The sequence below is a fragment of the Cryptotermes secundus genome, unplaced genomic scaffold (genome assembly GCF_002891405.2).
Source record: "Cryptotermes secundus unplaced genomic scaffold, Csec_1.0 scaffold166, whole genome shotgun sequence".
Lineage (NCBI taxonomy): Eukaryota > Metazoa > Arthropoda > Insecta > Blattodea > Kalotermitidae > Cryptotermes > Cryptotermes secundus.
This window is the reverse complement of record NW_019720562.1, coordinates 232,287-252,939: the sequence shown is the minus strand read 5'-3', so window position 1 is coordinate 252,939 and position 20,653 is coordinate 232,287. Positions and strand designations below refer to the sequence as shown.

Below are 20,653 nucleotides of genomic sequence, written 5' to 3'. Positions count from 1 at the left end.
TTCACGTCCTGTGCACTCGGAAGTCTGCTGGCTCGTTTTGAGAGGTCCGGCGCTGTTATGCATAAATTCGGCCCTGCCCGTTTTCACGGTTTATTTTTATTCGTCAGATATTCCAACCTGCAATGTGTCTACTAGACGCTATGTTGGATTTTGAGGGAAATTGGCTCAATACGGAAACCCTCAGTCGAATCAGAGACATGTCACACCTTGTAAATTAACTTTTGTCCTTTTACTTGAGACTTAAATAATCTTGAAGAAAACAATGAAATTTGATTTATGGTATAAGGCTCTATAGATGCAGCTCTCCAATCTTTTTCGACCTTACACTGTAAATTAAATAGTTTTTTCCCTTCTTGTTCCCTACCCTAATCGTTGACAATTTCAAATGAGTTTCTCTTTTCTTTCTTTCATTAGTTCGTCGCGTATTTTCATTTTCTATTCATAAGTAATGTACGAATAACAAAACAACTGAAATTCACACGTATATCACGCACTTTCCAGAGTTTCTTCGATGCGACGTGCACGTTCTGATGTTTTCATCGTTTGATATACGACACACACCCAGCAGGCCCAGCAGTATAACACACACAGTCACAGGAGCAAGACACAGCACACAATACACACATGAAAGTAGGAAGAATACTCCGATAGAAGAAGATAGGTGTGTCTCGCGTATTGAGATATGACATAAGGATGACAAATCCTGAACAGTTTTAATATTTTTAATATTTAAAATTTATCAGTATATATGACGAATATATATTTTAGTTATTTTAGTATAAAGACAACAGGGCATGCAATGAAGTAGTTCGACGTGCATCGAAAAGCACCTGAAGATGGCACTTTGGTGCTGAGACATGTAGTGCAAGAGAGAAGAGTAGGGTGAATAAATGTATGCACTGTGGGACGGTCAGAGTGGATCATGGAGAAAATTATAGTTTTATATATTCTAGTTATACGTAAGTGAAAATAATTGATGATTTGCAGCAATGCAGAGATGTGCAGAAACACCTCCCTCCTTATCCGTACCACTCCTGTCGTTCTGTTATTGGCAACTGAGAATGCCGAGGTAAGAATTTTGACGGAAACAGCCGTTTTGCCAGTGTATTTGTTGAACGGATACCCATGAGATGACACTGAATATCGAAACATGTCGGGTCACGAATGAACTTAAACTAAATACATATTTTCTTATGTTATAATTTGACGGGCTTTTGGTAAGCTTTTTAATGTAGCCGTGATCTATTTTATGACATTAGACGACAGCATTTTTGTGGGAACCGTGGCTGGTGAATGCCATGAGAAATCTTGAAATCTGGTTTTTGGTCTCCGGCCGTAGACTCTAACTGCCCATATGTGCGAAGCAGCAGTGTGAACCCAACCTTCGGTGATGGTGTGATTTATGATACTGGAACATTTCCTTTAAACATATTTTTAAGCTATAACTGTATAGTGAAGTTATGATGCCCTAACGTTTTATAATATTCATATATCTTGGCTTCTTCCTTCCATAGGTGCAGCGCCATATTGTACATATTGATCTGTTTTTTTATTGCTAGTGTGGTGGGACTGGACCAGTAGCAATAAAAAGAAACAGATCAATACGTACAATATGGCGCTGCACCTATGGAAGGAATTTTTAATTGCTATTGGAGTGGGACTGGACCGCCTCTGTGGTCTATCGGTCGGAGTTCCTGGCTGCAGATCCAGAGGTCTGGGTTCGATTCCCGGCGGTACCAGATTTTTTTCTGAGAAGTAGTGGGTCTGGAACGGGGTCCACTCAGCCTCGTGATGATAACTGAGGAGCTTTTTCAAGGAAATATCCGCACCGGTCTAGAAAACCGAAATTAACGGCCGTGGGGATTCGTTGCGCTGACCACGCGACAACCTCTATCCGCTAAAGTTGGCACTAACTTCGTCGACAAGCGGCGGTCGCTCGGTGGAGTTCGCATGCGGACTAAAAGTCACAGAGTTTGTTTTTTTGGAGTGGGGTTGGACTAAGTACCTTGTACTGCGGCCACTTCTGGAATATTGTACCAGCTCCCAGATGATAGATGAGGGTGATTGTGGAGCAGTTGGTGGAATGAAGATTGGCAGGGGAAACCGAAGTACTCGGAGAACACCCGCCCCAGCACCACTTTGTCCAGCACAAATCCCACTTGACTAGACCCGTGATCGAACCCGGGCAGCCGCGGTGGGAAGGCAGCGACTAACCGCTTGAGCTATGATGCGGCCCATATTGATCTGCTAATTGAACCTGTTCATGTGCGTGATGACGAGAATTAAATTTTCAAACGCGCCGATCGCCAAGCAACTCCTCATCTCAGTGTATAGTTACATATACTGTTGAGTCTTTCTAATCGATAAGTATAAAAGAAAAGAAAATAATACAGTAATCTGTATTGAGTTCTTGTGATATTGGTGTTTTTATTTCAATTTAAATATAAAGAAACATGAGACGAAAATATATGTCATTTGGTGTTCTGAGCTGCTTATAACAACGAGGACATTTTACAATTTCTCTAATTTAAGTTCTCTTCTTTTCTTTTTCAGAGCTGCAGTCTGATTCATCATTCGATAAGCAACAATTGGTAAGTCATAAATTTGAAGATGTAACTGCTGCTTTTCCTTGCTAAAGTTTGGCGTGAGTTTCTTCAGCCCATTTGTGGCTGATGTATTATGGGTCACTACTATCGTATCCCTCAAAATTGTACCATTTCGGACTCAGTTGATGTCTGTTGAGCTTGTGGATTTGGAAACGACGTAAAAGTAAAAGTAAAAGTAAAGCTATCCCTGTAAGATGTTGAGGATCCCACACTATCTAGACAATCGGCTCAAAGACGGCGATAAGGTTGGTCGAAACTAATTGTTATGTACACATTCTTGCATACAGTTAGTTTTGGATATGCCTATTAGGTACACGTTTCATAATTGTTTCTAGATGTAATTTGTACTGTATGTATGCAGTATAATCAGTATACCTAGAGTATATAAGTCATGCACAGTGTGGAAATGAAAGTGATATAAAGAAGAAATGTAAATTTTTTATTTTACACATGAATTGGTCAAGAAATGAATATAAATTATGCTAATAAGAAATTCAAATGATATTTTTCCTCTAGAAGCATCGACTCAAGGAGACTAGCGGTGTTAAAAAGTGTTAACTTGTGAAAGGTTTAGTGGCGAACCAACGTAGGCACAGAAGAAGGAACTGTTATTTTACACAACCATCAAGTTCGAAATTTCTTCTATGCTTACTTGAAGAATAATTTAGCCGTTAAATTTTAATGTTGCACATTGCATCACGAGCACATTGGTATAGTGAGTTCTTTCTGGGCGATGTGTATGTAACTTTAACACAACCATTTTGTAGGTTTGTCATAAATCAGTGTTGAGTATCCCCTTTTTTTTTTCTTTTTGGTTGCACTAAGCTTCGACATAACTTTAAAGCACAGTCTATCATCTGTAGTATACAGAAGCTGTTTTAATTGCGGAAAACAGATGTTCTCTATGATGAAAGCAGTCTTCTGGGATGTCGCACCGTGTAGATGTGGTGTTAACCGACATTTCGGTTCTCTAGTTCGTAGTGGGCGTGTGCATGTTTGGTATTCACACTTGCGAGAAGACGATTTTTGAAAAGCTGCATGTATGTCTTGTCTCTCCACTCACATAGCGCCAGAAGAGGCCAGGATTTTATTTGCAATTTTTTTAGTGCGAAACTTGATCTTGATGTAAGAACAGTGAATGAAGGTGTTTCAGAGAAAGTGGCGAGGAAATTATATTTACTTAAGGTCGGTAGGGACCGAAGTGCGAGTGGGAACATAATATCAATGTATCTCCGAAGAAAGTATGTGAAATTGGGACTGGATTGAATTAGCTCATGATAAAATATTGTGGCATTGTTACACTGTGACGAAATTCTTGTTCCTTTAAGGGCATAGATTCAGTTCCTCATAATGTCGGGTGGCTATAGATATAAACTTCTCAGGGATTACCCTGCTCCAGAGAGCTGTGTTTGTATCGCAGGTACACTGCTTGTGAGTTTAGTCTAATAGCTCATAAATTACTTTCTTTAATTGTACCAATTGTTAGAGAATACATCTGAAATTCCCGTTTCGATTTCGCCGTGTATTTTGATTACGAAACACGAAAGGTGTTCATTTCAAGGTCATCATCCTTACTACTTCGAAGAAACTATCCGTTTTGAGGAGTGAGATGGAATGCCATTTTTTTTTCTTTACCGAGTAATTTCAGTGTACATAGGCCTTCTGGGCACTTGTATGGTACTGAGCATTCTTCTGAGTTCTTTTACGCCGCTTACAGTATTGCACACTATATAGCGTCGCATGGTAGGATGATAGATGAACGGGAAAGGATTTATGAGGAAACGGCTGTGATCTGATTAAGACAGTACCCTGGTATTTGCTTGGAGGGCGAGGAAAAGCACGAAATTCATCAGTCAGGATAACCGGTGTGCTAGCCGAGATTCGAACCGAGAAGCTTCTGAAAATAAGCCTAGAGTCTTACCGTTATACCATTCTGTTCAGGGCGTAGGGCTGTAGAGAATGTTTGAATTTGTTATAACTTAGTAATTTTTGTTCCAGCGTGTTAGGGAACATTTGTCTGAAATACATTCGTATTTACAAGTTATTTTATGCCATATACAAATAGTATACTCAGTCTTCCTCTTGTATTCCCACTGCCATATTCTAAAATTTCGCTACACGTTTTCGAAGGTAACAGGCCTAATCAAAAGTTGCGTGTAATATTTTGTGTACTCACCATAGAAGCGCCGTCACAATTCAAATGTTCGTATTATGTCTTCCGCCCGTGCACACCCATACTTTGAATCATTATCAAAGCGAAAGTTTTCCGTTAGTATTGATACCAAGTATGATAGTTGCTGTAACACAGTCAGTACATGGAAGACTACCTGAGTAGGAGAAATTAACCGACGTAATAAGCTATACATATTTTATGATAGGTGGTATTATAACACGAAAGTATTAAGTAATTTGAGGGCTTGACTGGGATGAAATGTAATATAAGATTGATGTAAACTGTACGATTTGTACTGCAGATTGGTGACAGAAACTCGTATGTTATGTTATAGTATAAGAGAACTGTCGTGAGTTCTAATGGATTAATTTGTTACATTACGTCATGTTGGACTTTAAATGCAATTGTACACACAAGTAGAACAACATAGTGCCACAGCAGAAGAATACTAGCTTCTGGGATGTGACTCGCGTAGCCTGGTAGATGTGTACCGATGTTTGGGAGCAACGCCCAACTCCCATGATTGAAGAGTAAACCAAGGCAGCGGCAACGTGCTTGGCTTCTTCTTAAACCATGAACATGAAAGCAGTTCGTTCCCGGAACGTCAGTAAGCGTCTAGCAGATTACAGTGCCTCGGGTGTCAGAAGATGGTGCTGTTCATAGTCAACCCTGTGAGAACCTCAATTGTGAATGTCACAATAGTTTTACATATCCAATTTTTGTAAACAGTCTTCCAGATTTTAAATTCCGATGATTTAAATGTTCTCTGATTACATCAGAATAAAATGTTTTCGGTTGCGCCGCATCATATCATGGCTGACACTCTTTCACGTGCAGTTTCATCAGTGCATATGTGCTGGTACACTGATCGATTTGCTCTTTAATCTCAACATATTACAATCACCGCCCATAGTGTGTTGAAATAACACTTGTTCCCCCACCTCTCCTTTGAATGCATACATCCATTCATAAACTTTTCTCTTGCTGATACAGTTACTGCCGTAGTGCCCTGTCATTCGTCCATAAATTTTATTTTGATCACAGTAATCGGATCGCAGGTCATTGTTTTCCAAAATACAGTGTATCAGTGGAGCAGTCATGTTAAATATGTCAAGGAGACAGTGGAAACCAACGAACTTGCAAATCTTCAATGCTGAATATACCACCATTCAGATACTGCAACATTTTCTTTACCGGTACTTTATACTTTGATTTTTATATAAGAATTGTAAATCCTTTAATTAAGAACAGTGCTTCCTGCATGTGCCGGTTGCTGTGACATTAAAACATTCCACGTTTTTGTGCACGTAGTGCTATTGTATGTTTCGTATGGTTCGCAAACAGTTATTCCCCTAACCACCTGGTGTTTGTAATGGATTGAAGTGTTTTCTATTAGGTGGAAACTAATTGTTTAAATATTATTTAAGAATTTGAGGCTTAAGTGTGTTATCGATTTGTGCAACATATGGCCAGATTTGTGTTTCTTCAGATTCCACTGGGGATTGTCTCATCGAAACTTTATCCCGGATTCGCTATCCTACGGTCTTCCATTGTTTTCTCGTGTTTCTCCAGGTAAATTACCATAGAATAGAGCGCGACCCATTCTTTTCACATCTTTCAAATTCTTTATTACCGGTCGTACATTCATGAACACATCTTAGCTTATGCACTTAACAAAACGTCAGTTAAGGTGGAATTCGCTTGAAAGTAATTCTCTGGAGGTGTTGCAGTTGTATATTATTTCGGGTGGTCGATATAGGATGTTGGTAAATTGTGAAGGATTGTTGCGCGAATAGAAACTCCTCTTAAACCTGTTTGACAGCACTGCTTGCTCTCCATTTTGGCATTTAATATCAGCTTTAAAGTGTTATGTATATTTGATCTGCATATATTTCCCTCTTATCTCTGGGGAGTTGCTTTCCGTTCTCCGCCTACAGCAGAGAGGGTGTTTTGTACACGTTATTTTCTTGACATTTTTAATGGCCCAGTCCCAGCAAAATGAAAAGTTCTTCATACTCGGAGCATCGCTACCGCTGCTGTTGGCATTTTGATATTGTGAGTGACACTAACTCCTGTCTCAAAATTTGTTACGAAGTTTATATCTTACATTTCCTCTCAAGCGTTTTAGTTCTGTGGAAAGACTCCTGTCTTTTGAATCATTGTTCTTCGTCTCTCACGGATAGACTCTTCGACCTGCACCTGATTGCGGTTGTAGTCTGAAGCATTAAACCCTTCATAGATATCTGGCAGCGCCTTGGGAGATGGGATCAGCCCATAGCAAGGCAGATGGGGGACGTTTTGCTGAATTGATTTCTATTGCCGAGTAAAGCTGAACAGTTTGTGCGGATACACGGGGGTCGCAAATGCCGTTCCAAACGTATCACGCCTGGTGGACAGTACTTGTGAGATGAAGATGTCAGTGTCCGGAAGCACGGCGCTGTGGTCACATGTGTAGGGAGGAGGTGGAAGTTGAGGTGAGCGGCCAGATCCACGCTCAGACCGGTTTTTCCCCGGTGAGAGAGCTTCCGGTACCATATATCGGTACGTAATTAGTTTGGAATTCGAAGAGTAACGTGCAACTCATTCTCCAAGCTATTTCGTTACAGCAGGGATCCGCTGAATGCGATTTTGTTCTGGTGTGGGACCTGTATCTAAGTTGGTATTCTTTTAATGTCAGAACTGTGGTGATTATAAAATGGTGGCGGTTTAAAATGTTTAAACTATTGAACCACTCTGGATGTTTTCCTGAAAGGCGGCCATGAGGACATTACAGTAGGCCATCTTTCCTAACGCTGTAGTGATGCACAGTCTCAGCAAGTTCCCTGGCTCTGGCCCAGAAGAGAATTGATAATAAAAGAGCATTACGCTGCATTAACGATATGTATACTTTTTAATTTTATTTTGTCTCTAAAGATTGCCGTTCTTTGTACGTCACAGAGGGGACAGATGCGTTGATCAATGTGTAAGCGAAATTCCATTTTTAAAAGGATACGACGACGACGGTGGTGATGATGATGGTGTTGGTGATGCAATGTAAAGCAAAAGAACTTTGCTACACATGTGTGACCGACGGGTATGATCTCACCATGGGCTAGTAATTAGGTTTAGAGTTAAAGTTATCCCTATACAGGCCGTGGAAGCCAGTAGGATTGTGAGACGTTGAGGCTTCCACATTTTCTGGACTATCGGCTCATAGATNGCTAGAAGAATTAGGTAAATTGAAAAATCCAATGACCTCATCGGGAATCGAACCCACAACCTTCCTGATTGTAGCATAATGCCTCAGTGAACTACTCTATCACATACCCCTAAGCAATTAGGTATGTTTAAATCTTATGGGGGTGCGTATTTTTGGTTTTTCTGTAAGTCCGATTGATGTATGCTGCTGCCGTTTCCATATTTTGTAGAAGCGTGGGATGATACATATGCGTACTCCGGGATTCATCCCGCAAGTGCTGGCTGTTGACCTCGAGAGATGGACGTGCTACTTCATCCTACAAGCAATCCATTGAGAGAGTCAACACTCAACAAACCATCTTCCTCCCCCTTGAATGGCCGTTGCTTTAAAAGACGCTACTGGAGCTCTTTCGAGTTATTGAATGTGCAAACAAGAAAGCAAGCACTCAGGTTCAGTCCTAAAACAACGGCAGACCCAAGCTCTAAACACTTATACACGTGTGGATGTCTCGAGACCTGCTGCATTCGACTCTTTGTGTTTGGTGCTTTGTTAGTGAGTGGACCATGTTATGTGCTGAATGTTTAGGCAGTTTAGTAACTACCTTGGGATTAGTTATTCGCAGGCGCGAATGATCTTTCGTCATAGGTTAATATTTGAATTAGATTATTGTGTTGCTTTACAGAACTACAGGACTCTCGAAAAGGCCTGTCTCTGTGATTCTTTGGCCTACTACTGACTTTAAAACTCCCTGAGCTACATTTTTAGAACTCTTCTTGTTATAATCTCAAGCTGCGATCTTTTTATGGTGTCGAATAAACAATAATTTGAAAGTTATGTTTGTTTTCTTTTTTAATTAAATTTATAACGTTTACTCCTGTCCCACTTTTTTTTACTCTTCATCCGATCGTTGCGATCCTCACGTCTCAGTTCCGAACTTACTGCCTCGAATCCAAAACCATCATCTTTTCTTGTGCTAGTTCCGGGAAGTAGTTCCTAAGGTTAAGTATTTACTGCTGGTTAGGTCAGTGGGAAGAATGATCCCCATCCAGGCTGAGTAGTTTCTAGGGAGATGGTCTAGGAGAAAGAAACAGCGGATAATTTGAACGAAAGATTCTGTGATAGTTTTCGTGACAGAAAGTCAAGTGGAAAAGAAAAATGAGAAGTTACACTGAAACTGGTAGTTTTATTGCGTTTAAGTAGTTAATTGTTCTATGTATCACAAAGACCATTATTAAAAGTTATGTCTTCTGGGATATAACGCCACTTAGTCGGATGAACGCAACTGACGTTTCGGAGGACATTGCGTGCATCTTCAAGTTCGAAGAGTGAGCCAAACAGAAAAACTAACATGAAACAGACAGCAAATCGAATCTTGCTTCGTGCTAGTTTATTGAAGCAGGCTGCAATTAAATCCCTGCATAATGCATCGTTACACAATCTGTGCATAGATATTTATCCTGTCTCCCAGATTTACATAAAATTGTTGTTTTTGTTTACTTTTGGCCCTGCCAGTATCGCAGACTACCTGCGTCGAATGATGTGATGACTGGTAAATAATCCTCGTGTAAGGTAAGGATGCTGTATTAATAATCGTTCACGTGATGATATGATCTATTAATTTTTAAGCTGGTGTTTACCCATGAAAAGATGTGAACTTCACATGTAGAATTTTACGTTCTCACAGCGGTGGTTATGATGAGTTCTGTATTTTGGGATATAGCCCCGAATAGTCCGTTGAAAGTCAGCCGACGTTTCGGATGAACATGTCGCATCCATCTTCAGGGTCGAAGAATAAGCGAAGCGAGCCAGAAACCAGCATGCAGCAGGTGGCTAGCAGAGCATTCCTGTTATAGGGTTTTCGTAATAAACAATAAGAATCCTTGCAGAATTTTGGCACTAGAGATGCGGCATTTGCAGAATTTCATAATTCATTTTCTGTTACCTAGATTATCAGCTGTCAACATGAAAACATCGTGAATGTGCTGGACTCACTAACCTAAGCTACTATATATTTTTGTGACATTACTTGCTGAACTTTGAAGTACTATTGGAGGGATTATACATTAAAATACAACGGCGTTATGACATCTCAGCAGTTGCTCTTAGTCAGAGGTAAATTAAAAGTAGAGTAAACTTGCCCTTCTGTTAATTAAGCATCACACATTGATAACGTATGGAAGTGTTTACCCTCAGCGTGCCGAGCTTCTCTCCTCGCCGTCGTACCCATCGGGAAAGAGCCCACGGTACCGAAGGGTAGGAGAGTGGGTGGGCATCACAGCCTATCTGGACGCTGTGGAGAATACTTAAATTCCTTTACCCGTCGATAAAAGAACCCCCAATTCCTTCGTTGCCCATCACGTAGTCTAGTCGCTATACCAGCTGAGCTGGGCGCGGATGCAGTGTTGTGAGTGAGAGCGTCCAGAAGGGAATGTCTCACAGTGGAGACAAAGCTGTAGTTTGTGAGAATGGAATATGCTTTAAAAACGTTCCTTTTCTTGACTTTCATAAAATAAACACTGGCCTACAGTCCGCAAGCGAACTGTACCGACCGAGCGACCGCCGCTTGTCGGCGAAGTTAGTGCCCTTACTTAAAAGGCGTGGGTGCTGGGGTGCTTCGCGAAGTACTCTCAGCTTAAGGCGGTGTGCTGGGAGAAATAAACACGCCATGTTTTTAGGCTTGACCTCTAGATTGCGTGTGAGAAGAACTGAGGCGAAGTATGGCAAGAAGAAAGGGGGGGAGAGGTAGCAGCTGTATTGTGAGAGGGAGGGAGGAAGAGTGACCCACTGTAACTCAAGCTTTGACTAACACATTCTTCACAATAATTCTCTTAGTTAGTGACTCGAGTAAATCCACTGTGCACTCTTTTAATTGCGATCGGCTCCCCCACCCAACAAAGAGGGGAGACGGTTTGTTGTATTTAAACCCCGGGCAGAGTAGTCGAAGTGTTGTCATTAGAATGGTATGTCTTATTTCATCTGCAGTTACTGTCGAGCCCTGAGATAGGGTTTATTTATATTTTAGAAGGAAGTTTTTAGCAGCATAATTAGTATTCATTTAATTCTCGACCATAAATGCAACAGGCTGCTCCAAATTGCATCAGATGCGTGACTTGTACATGGACATTTCCTTATTAGTAATGCCCGGATGCCATTAAGTCATCCACATCTGTACGGCGTACTTCGTTATTGAGATAGATGAACAGTTAACGAGCAAGTCCATTATTCTGTTGCCACGTGAAGATCGCCACTGAATTTCAGGAACGCTGTGGCTGTCAATGATAATTTCGTACAGGGTTGTTTGATGTAGACGAAATTATTGACGAATGAATCAGTAGTTACTGCAATGAAAACTGTGCAGCCTCTTTTGAGACATCCATAAATGTATATTTGTACCACCCTGTGAATTCGATTTTTGTTTAATTGGTTCATGCAAAATACACCAAGAATGCCCATGCAGATGAAACGCTAAAGACGAATATCCGAACGTGGACCCCTGACATTTCCATAGGAACCTCTGCCATAAAGCCCTTCACACAACCAGGGCCCAAAGTTCCTGGTAAGGTTCATGTGCTCGTAAAAGCTTAGGAATGTTGTAAGACAAACTAGTGAATGGAAGTCTAAATATTTTGTTACAGTGTAATTCTCTCTAACTTGTTTTTTAGTTTTAAAAGAGAAAAACAGATGGTTGGAGAGGTTTGTTTGGAATACTAATAATAAGGGAAAGTGTAAGAACGTCATTTTATTATGGATAAGTTTGGATTAAAGTGGTCGGAGAACAAAGACAATATTTTAATTAATATCAAAAATAGGAACTATTTGGCGTGTGAGGTTGAATTTATTTTGTGGTTGAAGAAAGGCTGTATGTAATATTACTAATAAAATAAGAAAATACATATAAATTAATTGTTCTATGGCGGTGCATTTTGGATTGTTAAGTGGCCAATGGGAAAATTATGTTTTCGCACTTCACATCCTGTATGACGAAGAATCGATCCGAGATTGGCGTTAATTAGTGCTTTCGCACCCACAGTTACGAAGGCGGCGTCTGTCGAGGCCGTAGACAGTTCTGGTTAGTAAATGGTCCGAGGACATTAATTACCATAGCTTCACTTTTTAGCCTTGCGTGGGAAAATTTTCTTTCAAAATATGTATGAAGTTAGTTTCAGTGAGCTGTCACTAGAGGGGGCGATCGTAGGGGTACGCGAACATTCCTTCTGCTGTCGCAATTCTTAGTTCATTGAGGAGGATCACTGATATCTGTAAGGCCTCCGTGAGGAATCACAAATGCTGTATAACAGGTAGGCAATTAACAGGATCAGTATCATTGATTTTTAGAAATGAGAAACTTTGCGTGAATTTCAGTGAAATTGCACTTAGTTTCGAGTTTTTAACGGTTGTGGGTTTTACCAGCAAAACGTCGCCAAACGTTACATTCTAACGGAAATTGTAAGTCAGCGGACGTAAATTGAGATCACAGGGCATCTCTCCGGGTCAGTGGAATAAGGCAGTAGTATCAAGTCTCTGATTCACATGTTACGTTTGCGTCTGTTCTCGCCGACGTCAGTGTACTGAATATAATGAAACTGTGTGTCGATAATAGCCTGTTTCACAACACATGTCCCTCTCGGGGAAAAGTTTTGTTATAAGAGTAGAGGACGGTTAAGAGCTGCAATCCGAAACATTTCTTCAGTTCATAATTAACCTTCCAGCACAAGAGATAGATACCGGGACTGCCCCAACGAAACCGGAATGTATGGTCAGCCTAGGTATGAGGAACTAGAATAGCATTTTATGAATGTGTATGTGTTGCATTACTGTAACAACTGATGAAGAGAAGGGGCATGTCTCTAGAAATTCAGGTGTTAGGCAGGACCATCTCATTGTACTCGTATTGCAGTCACAACTTAAGCCTAATTTAATCAAACTAAGTAGCCATCGTGCCGGTCACGGTAGCCGAGCGGTCTAAGGCATGTACTGTCTTCGCTAGCTCGGAAGCCGGGATCGTGGGTTCGAATCTCACTCAGGGCATGGATGTTTGTGTGCGTTTTTCTGTATTTGTCTACAGGTAGAGGGCTTGCGACGAGCTGATCACTCGCCCAAGGAGTCCTACCGTCTGTGTAAGATCTAGAAAAACTGAAGTGAATGGAGAAGTTCATGGAGGTAGGCCTAGGCCCACTGGGGCTGTAGTGCCAAGGAAAAAAACTAGCCATCGTTCTGTTGCAACATGCCTTGTAGGCGGGAGAAGCATACTTTCTCTAGAGTCTACAAATACTGCTTGAGTTTCAGTATAGTTTTCATCCAGTTCCTTTTAAATTCAATAAAGTCTGCGTGACCCTCATCTAGGTTGGTTGTAGGAACTAATTAAGGTCCACAAGGACACAGTAACGGTCTCTTGACCCCTTACTGGTTCCATTTACAACAAGGTGCAGGGTGCTCGCAGTCCGTTTTTCTTTTAAATAGGTCTGTGTCAGTTTTAAATGAAATCATACTGTGTTTTAGTACAGTAGGAGCAGGGCTTCTTTAACTCAGCTCCGTAGTGAGGAGCAAAGGTTAAATTGAACTTCTAACTAACCGAATAGAAATAAATGTGATAATATAATTTATTAATGAGTAACCTGTCGTGTAGCTTACCACAATCAGGGCAAATGAATGAGCCCTCGTACCCCCTCGACGCAATTCTGAAAGTGCACCGTTACTGCAGGGCATAACATCGACCACCAAACCGAGACGAAGGGATCAGCAGGAAGAACTGCCTATAACAAACAACACTAAAGCTGCACATGATCTTGGAATCGCCTGTGACATCCCATAGTGGCGGGGAGGAACTGGCTTGCGTGATGTTCGTAAAAGCAATTGGAATGCTTTTCTGTTTCCCGCCTCATGGCAGGGATGTCATTCACCAACCGGGCACTGCAGATATGCGATGTACAGTATTATCGACCCCGCCTGCCGGCTCAGAATCGTCAGGCGGCTGTCTGCGTCCAGTGTTGTCCATTGGGATTTGGGCTTTGTGGCAGTGTGTTTAAGTACGTCGTTTTTTTTTGTGGGGGGGAAGCTGCTGTAGCAAAAAGCATTCACACATTTCTCGGACGTTGAGACTCTTCATTTCTACAAACATAACGTTTTGAAGGTTACTGCAGCTGACCTCAAAGAAGCCAAAACTAATTCCTTCACCTATCGTTTATTTAATTACGCTGGCCATAGCTCAGGTTATATAGCATAGACTGATTAGACGGTAGTGAGTACTAAATCGGAAAGGTTGTAGAAGGAAGGTTTCTTGAAGTCTGTAAATACCTAATGTACTCTCTTGTTACACTATTTTTTTTTTCATTCAGTGTTCGACGAATGCAAAAAGGCTCACGAGTACTTGATATGTTGCGTCGAAATCCACACTGATGATTCCCGGTAATTTCTGCGATTGGGATTAACCTTGAGGAATAATATTGGATAAAATTCTGCGTATATTCCTCAGTAATTACTGCAGTCCTGTCACCGATCGTGTACGTAAGTAGGTACAGTAACAGACTACTTCCGTTGCCTAGGTCCCAGAAATAAATATACTTAATTTCATTATCTTAATAAATATGGAAGGTATCCCGCCTACTTGCTCCATATAGCTGAAATTAATTCAGCCTTTATAACGTTCTATTGTTTCAGTGGCAGTTTCAGCTGTATAAAAACTTAATTCTAAGGATAATGGTTAAGCAGTACGTATTTCATTCGGATCGTCTGAATCGAAAAAAGAAGACAAAAAAACTCGTAATGTTGTGCTGTTTACTATGTACGTCATTTTTCACCTGCCCGAAGTACTATGCAATTCGGAAATACGGGTTCCTTCCTAAATTATTTTATGCCTCCGTAGAAGTCTGTTGCAATTTTGTTTTTATTGTTGTTTAACATTTCATCCTTTCCTTCAAAATTCGCCTGCTTTGGCGTTTTGGACTACTAAAAAAGATGAAGGCTGCTTCTGCAATTAGCAGAACCACCGAAAACAACCTACAGTCAGGTGAAGAGTGCCTCGAGGGGAAGAAGTAATTTAAAGGTCCTTTTGAGGCAAATACGGGACTGAGACGGGATCTCTTTTATTTTCTGGTTTTATGAAAATTATAGATGGTAGGCTAAACACTAGACAGACAGCGTGATCTCATGTAATCTTTTCTTTGTGTTTGAAACTAAAAAAAAAATGTAATTCAGATGTTCTGTTCCTTGCACACACACTTCTGTGAATGTTACTACCTGTTCTCGTAGAATCATCATGCTTTATTTTTATTGTTCGTTTGTGCTGTTTGTTTAAGTCAATACATCTACGTCAAATTAAATTAAAATCTTACCAACCTTTCGGAAGTCTTGTTATTTTACACACTAAAGACGTTTCAAACCAACGGACTTCGCAGAGCAGGGGCCTTCCTGAGGAGCTCATACCTGTAGTTCTCATCTGGTCGAGGCATTCCCTACCATTAATGGAACTTGAAGACTCTTCACCGTGGTCATCATATCGTAGATCGCCGCTGAATCTTATCCAAAATCATTTGAGTTCTTATACAATATGTCTGTCCTCTTAATTGCCGATATTATCTCCTCATGTACGTTGAAGTGCGGCCGTGTTTATAATTCCTTATATGTATATTACATGCCGGTCACGGTAGCCGAGCGGTCTAAGGCATGTACTGTCTTCGCTCGCTTGGAAACCGGGATCGTGGGTTCGAATCCTATTCAGGGCATGGATGTTTAATTTGTGTGTGTGTGCGTTTTTCTGTGTTTGTGTACAGGTAGAGGCCTTGCGACGAGCTGATCACCCGCCCAAGGAGTCGTACCGAATGTGTAAGATCTAGAAAAACCGAAAGTGAACGGAGAAGTTCATGGAGGTGGGCCTAGGCCCACTGGGGCTGTAGTGCCAAGGAAAAGAAATATTACATGGCATTCCATGGATCCAGAGTTCGTCAAAATGACTGTAGGGTGTGAAATATGTCATACGCATACAAAAACATATGTACAGTACAACTGAGATGTCCACATACGAGTAACAGGATGCAGGAGTAACGCTCGACATTTTCACCTAAGAAGACGTAAATAAATTAAGTTGGNTAGGCCTAGGCCCACTGGGGCTGTAGTGCCAGGGAAAAAAATATATATATATTACATGGCATTCCATGGATTCATAGTTCGTCAGAATGACTGTAGGGTGTGAAATATGTCATATGCATACAGAAACATATGTACAGTACAACTGAGGTGTCCACATAGAGTAACAGGATGCAGGAGTAACACTCGACACTTTCACCTAAGAAGACGTAAATAAATTAAGTTGGTGACGGATCCTGTTCGATTCGTTTATTAATTCACGAAAAAAATTATCACCGTAGCATGAACATTCATGTTTTCATTTGCATTTGTATCATTATGCAGGTCCTTGAGATAGTGGTTGCGTTCCTCAAGAGAACACGTGCTGCTAATAACATGATAGCCCTGCCTAACATCTGTGCGTGCCCCCTACAAGACAATGTAGTCACCTGGTGGAACTGCGCCATATATTTGAGGCGTTACTGTTGCCGCCGTTTGTACAGTAACTTTTCTGTTACCATAAATATTAAGTTGCAAACTGTATATTTGTAGGCCTTCGTCTGTTGATCTTCGTTATCTAAACCAAAGAATACCTCCTCCTACTTCACCTTCTCCTCCTCCACATGTGCTAAAGAAATATCTGTTTTATTTCAAGTTGTACCACAGGTTTTGATTCTAGTACCGAGATTGAAATGAATTATGCTTTACTTCCACGGTCCCTTTACGTCCTCACGGAGTGGTTCCAGACGCACCAACTTAACATTTTTGTTTTATTGTAAGGCAACATCATTGTGTGTATTACAGCGTCGAGGCAGTTGAGAACAGCGCATTGGCGGTAGTTGACCATTTTAAAAATGAATTTGTTTCTGGCAGTAGATTTTCGCTGTCTCTTCAGTTAATAATTACTAAGCTTATGTGAACCAGTAGAATAATAATAGAGGTAATGGTTAACTCGAACCGTTTTCATATTTATTTATTCTTCCGCTCGATGTAACTAAAATAATAGTGCTATCCGCAGAAAGCAATAAAAATAACACCCGTACATTTGATCGGCGACAAATACCCTCGTAGATATTCAGATCGCTTCAGAAGTGTCCTCGAGAAGCACTCGTGAGCGAGTAATAAATTTAATATATCGATTTGAAACGGCGGTGAAAGAAAGTTGCGTATGGTATATCAGATGAAGGTCGAATCCTGAAATGTTACTGCCTGAACGGAAATGCTTAACTCCGTTTTATTGAAGAAAACTCTGGTAAATTGCTCGTGTCACGGACATCTCTCATCCTTCAGCTCCCTGAAGTTGGATTCGTTTACAGGGTCTTAATTAACTGCATTCTCCGCTTATGGAGCGATGATTCTATGTATCATCCGGGACCCGCATGTACTGATGCTTTTCGACCTGTATTGCATTAAAAGCCATAAGGCGAACCATCATATTGTTGTCACATCGCGCCTTTAAATCCACTGGTGGTTTGTCCGTCAGTGCATAATTGAAGAATTCGTAATTTGAGGGCCGACTGGTTTATACTGTTAGTACGTAATAAAGAGTTTCATGATTTGTACTGGTCTTAATTCGCTTGTGGGGGGGAGTCCGGTAAACCGAAATACTCGGAAAAAGGCCGCCCAGCGTCACTTTGTCCACCACAAATCCCACTTGACCAGACTCTGATCGAACCCCGGCCGCCGCGTTGGGAAGCCAACGACTAACCGCTTGAGCTATGGCATGGCCCTTTAGTGGTCTTACTCTCAATATAAGTATTTCACCTTTATTTGCATTGGTTAAGTAATATTGTGGTGTATTTATATCGTAACAGATATGATCAAAGCATTACCAGGCAACGGCTCGGTAAACACTTTCCAGCATGCAACAGTACGGGGGAAAGTCTGTTTTGTGTGGTGTGCGCGAAGCAACATTAGATACTGGGTTCACTGTTGATTAATTGCTAGGTTACGCAACGGTTCTTACGTTAGAAGGGGTATTTTGTGTGTGGTCCCTGCCACGGTTATATAACGAGGTTCCAGAGTAACCGAAGCAGTTGAAAGTCAGTTGCCGGTAGGACGTAGCCACGGGAAGTTCGTAGTTGAAGAAGAATTAAAAGTGGGCCAGCGAGGACTTTGCAGAGGAATAACCTTGGTTAGATCTGTTACCTAGCAACGACTAGTGAAAGCAAATATAGAAGACTTTATTTATGTGTTATAATTCATTGTATTTACGACTGGTGAATATCCAATAAATCGATTCGCCAGTTCAAACCCGCGTCTGAAGTCGCTAAGACACATAACAATATTATTAGGGTGAGAAGAAGACCGGGATATTTAACGCGCATGAAAGAGATTCGTGTTGCACAGTCTTCGTTTAGGCGTAAGTAGGATGATGATGTCAAGATGGATTTTGAGAGAGAAATCATAGAGAGATAATGTGTGAAAGTGTGGGCTGCACTGATCTGCCTCATGATAGGGTCGAACTGCTGGCTTTTGTGAATATGTTAGTGAATCTCTTGATTATCTGAATAACTAAAAACATCCAAGAGGACACGCTGCAGCATGAAGTTTGGTTTAAGTTCGTACAGTTGAACGGACAAGTTGTGTGTCTCTTCCACCGGAACCTTGCTCAAACTCCATTTTAATGAATTCTTCGTAAGTACGATTGGTAGTAAGATTACATACTAATATTATGGTAGCTTTGACAGCGGCATCCTTCTCGGGAGGAAACATTTTCTTCGTGGTGTGTAACTTCGAGGATTTGCCGTCCTTGTGAATTTTATTTCATTATATGGAAAAAAACTCGTCATGATTTCAAGCTCTCGGCGTTCCGCATTTCTGTTGTTTTTATTTGGACTTCGTTTTAAATTAATTATTCGGTGGGCCCATATAATAAATCTTGTGTATATGAGCCCGTGTCTGTTTCATTAGTTGTTCTTTATACATTTCCACACCTTTGCACATGTTTCGACCATATTTTGGCGTAGTGGTAGATGACATCCCTGGTGAGGTTTTATACACTTCAGAATTACAGTCCTTTAGTTGAATATCCAAGAAGAGTTTTGGAAACTCCAAAAGAAACAGTTTTTTACTTAATTGTCGAAAACCTTCTTCATAGCTTATTACACGTTTTGCTTATTCTGTACAAATTTCTGTCCATAGTTTTTGAGATATTTAATTTCCAATTTTCCAAAAACAAACTGAAAATTTATCATTGTAATTTATTAGTTAATTTCCTTACAGCGTTGTTGCTTTGTATTCACATTATTCTGGTGGCTCAGTATAACTTCAGTGCATTACATTTCTTGTTTGTACGTGTGGACTACGCCCGGGCAGCTGACGAAACGCACGTACTCGTTTTTGTTAAAGCTTTGCCTCGAACAAAACTCTGCTTTATTTATTTCTTTGAACGTGACATTTCTAAACTAAGTAAGCTACAAAATGAAACTTATTTTAAGTGAAGTTAATAATAATAAAACAACAACAACAACAACAACAGTAAACTTACCTTTTTATATTGTAATGGAATTCTCTTCGCGGAACCACAAAGTTGGCGCGGAACACAATTTGGGAAACAGTGCTTTAGCATAACTCCCACCATTTCGAGAATTCGCGTTAAGAATGGAACAGTTCTGTCAGTAGGAAGTCTTAAATTTAATCGTCTTCGTCTTTGAGTGTGCAGAATTGGCCTCCTTATGCGTTCTGTTTCATAACGTCGGGTTCCGTTAATGAACAGGCAGGCCGACTTCTTGAAGTCAGTGGGGTTCCATGGACAGACACGCTTGAAGAGCGCTGTGTTATAGGAACGTGGTAGACTCTTATTTTATGTTCTAGAATAATTACTACTAGTCGGGCAGGCCGTTTGTGATTTGAAGTGTAAACCGCAGGCGGTATTACAAATTCGGTATAATTATTTCTCAGTGTAAGAATTAATGTTACGTATAAAATCGAATATTCGCAGAGTCTCAGAATGACAAATTTCACATTACACCCTGTGACATAATTGAAGTTATTTCTCTACGCATGTACTGGTATTATTTAAGCATTTAGTACTGATATTTTGCCTCCAAAGTGTATGAAATTTAAAACCTGTATGTTATTTCCTATTTTATTCCTTTTTATTTTCAATCTCACTCCGTATTTCCCTTCAAAGGCCATGGTTTTGGGTTTTTTGGCACTGAAAATCTTGAAGTTGTATGTTGTCTCTGCTTCTTCCAATGAAATGAGGTATGGGATGAATTTATGAGTAGAATGCGAACGTCATATAATTGAATCACCCACGTTCCATGACTTTATATCTTCGTTAATGAAAAGCACCTTTCTAATCGCTTTGGTGTAACAAGTGCTCTGTTCCTACATCAACTTTAAATCCGGTGTTGGGGAGATACTGAGCGTTGCCGCCTGGTTCCGCAAAGCGCGGACTAATTGCAAAGAAAAGAGGGGAAATGGCTACATGTATCAAGATATATGATAGTGTCCACTTTCTCCCACCAAGAAATCTAAATTACTTTCGCATACCCTCATCATTCAAAGATTACTTAAGCGGGCGGCACACAGATGAGCACTGGACGTCAGCGTCACTGCGTTTCTTTCTTCAGCAAGGCTATCACATTCCATTTATTCTTTGACCCACATGAATTGTGGGACTTACTA

At 40.7% G+C, this 20,653-nt stretch overlaps 1 protein-coding gene across 6 annotated transcripts in view; it reads left to right on the top strand.

The window, feature by feature from the left end:
• LOC111868233 (cytokine receptor) overlaps nt 1-20,653 on the top strand; it is a 474,286-nt gene that overhangs the window by 283,663 nt on the left and 169,970 nt on the right. For all 6 annotated transcript variants that reach the window (XR_004513445.1, XM_023858720.2, XM_023858690.2 and 3 more), the window contains one exon: nt 2,554-2,591. The gene's annotated coding sequence lies outside the window, so the exon portion shown is untranslated. The remainder of the gene's footprint in view (nt 1-2,553; nt 2,592-20,653) is intronic.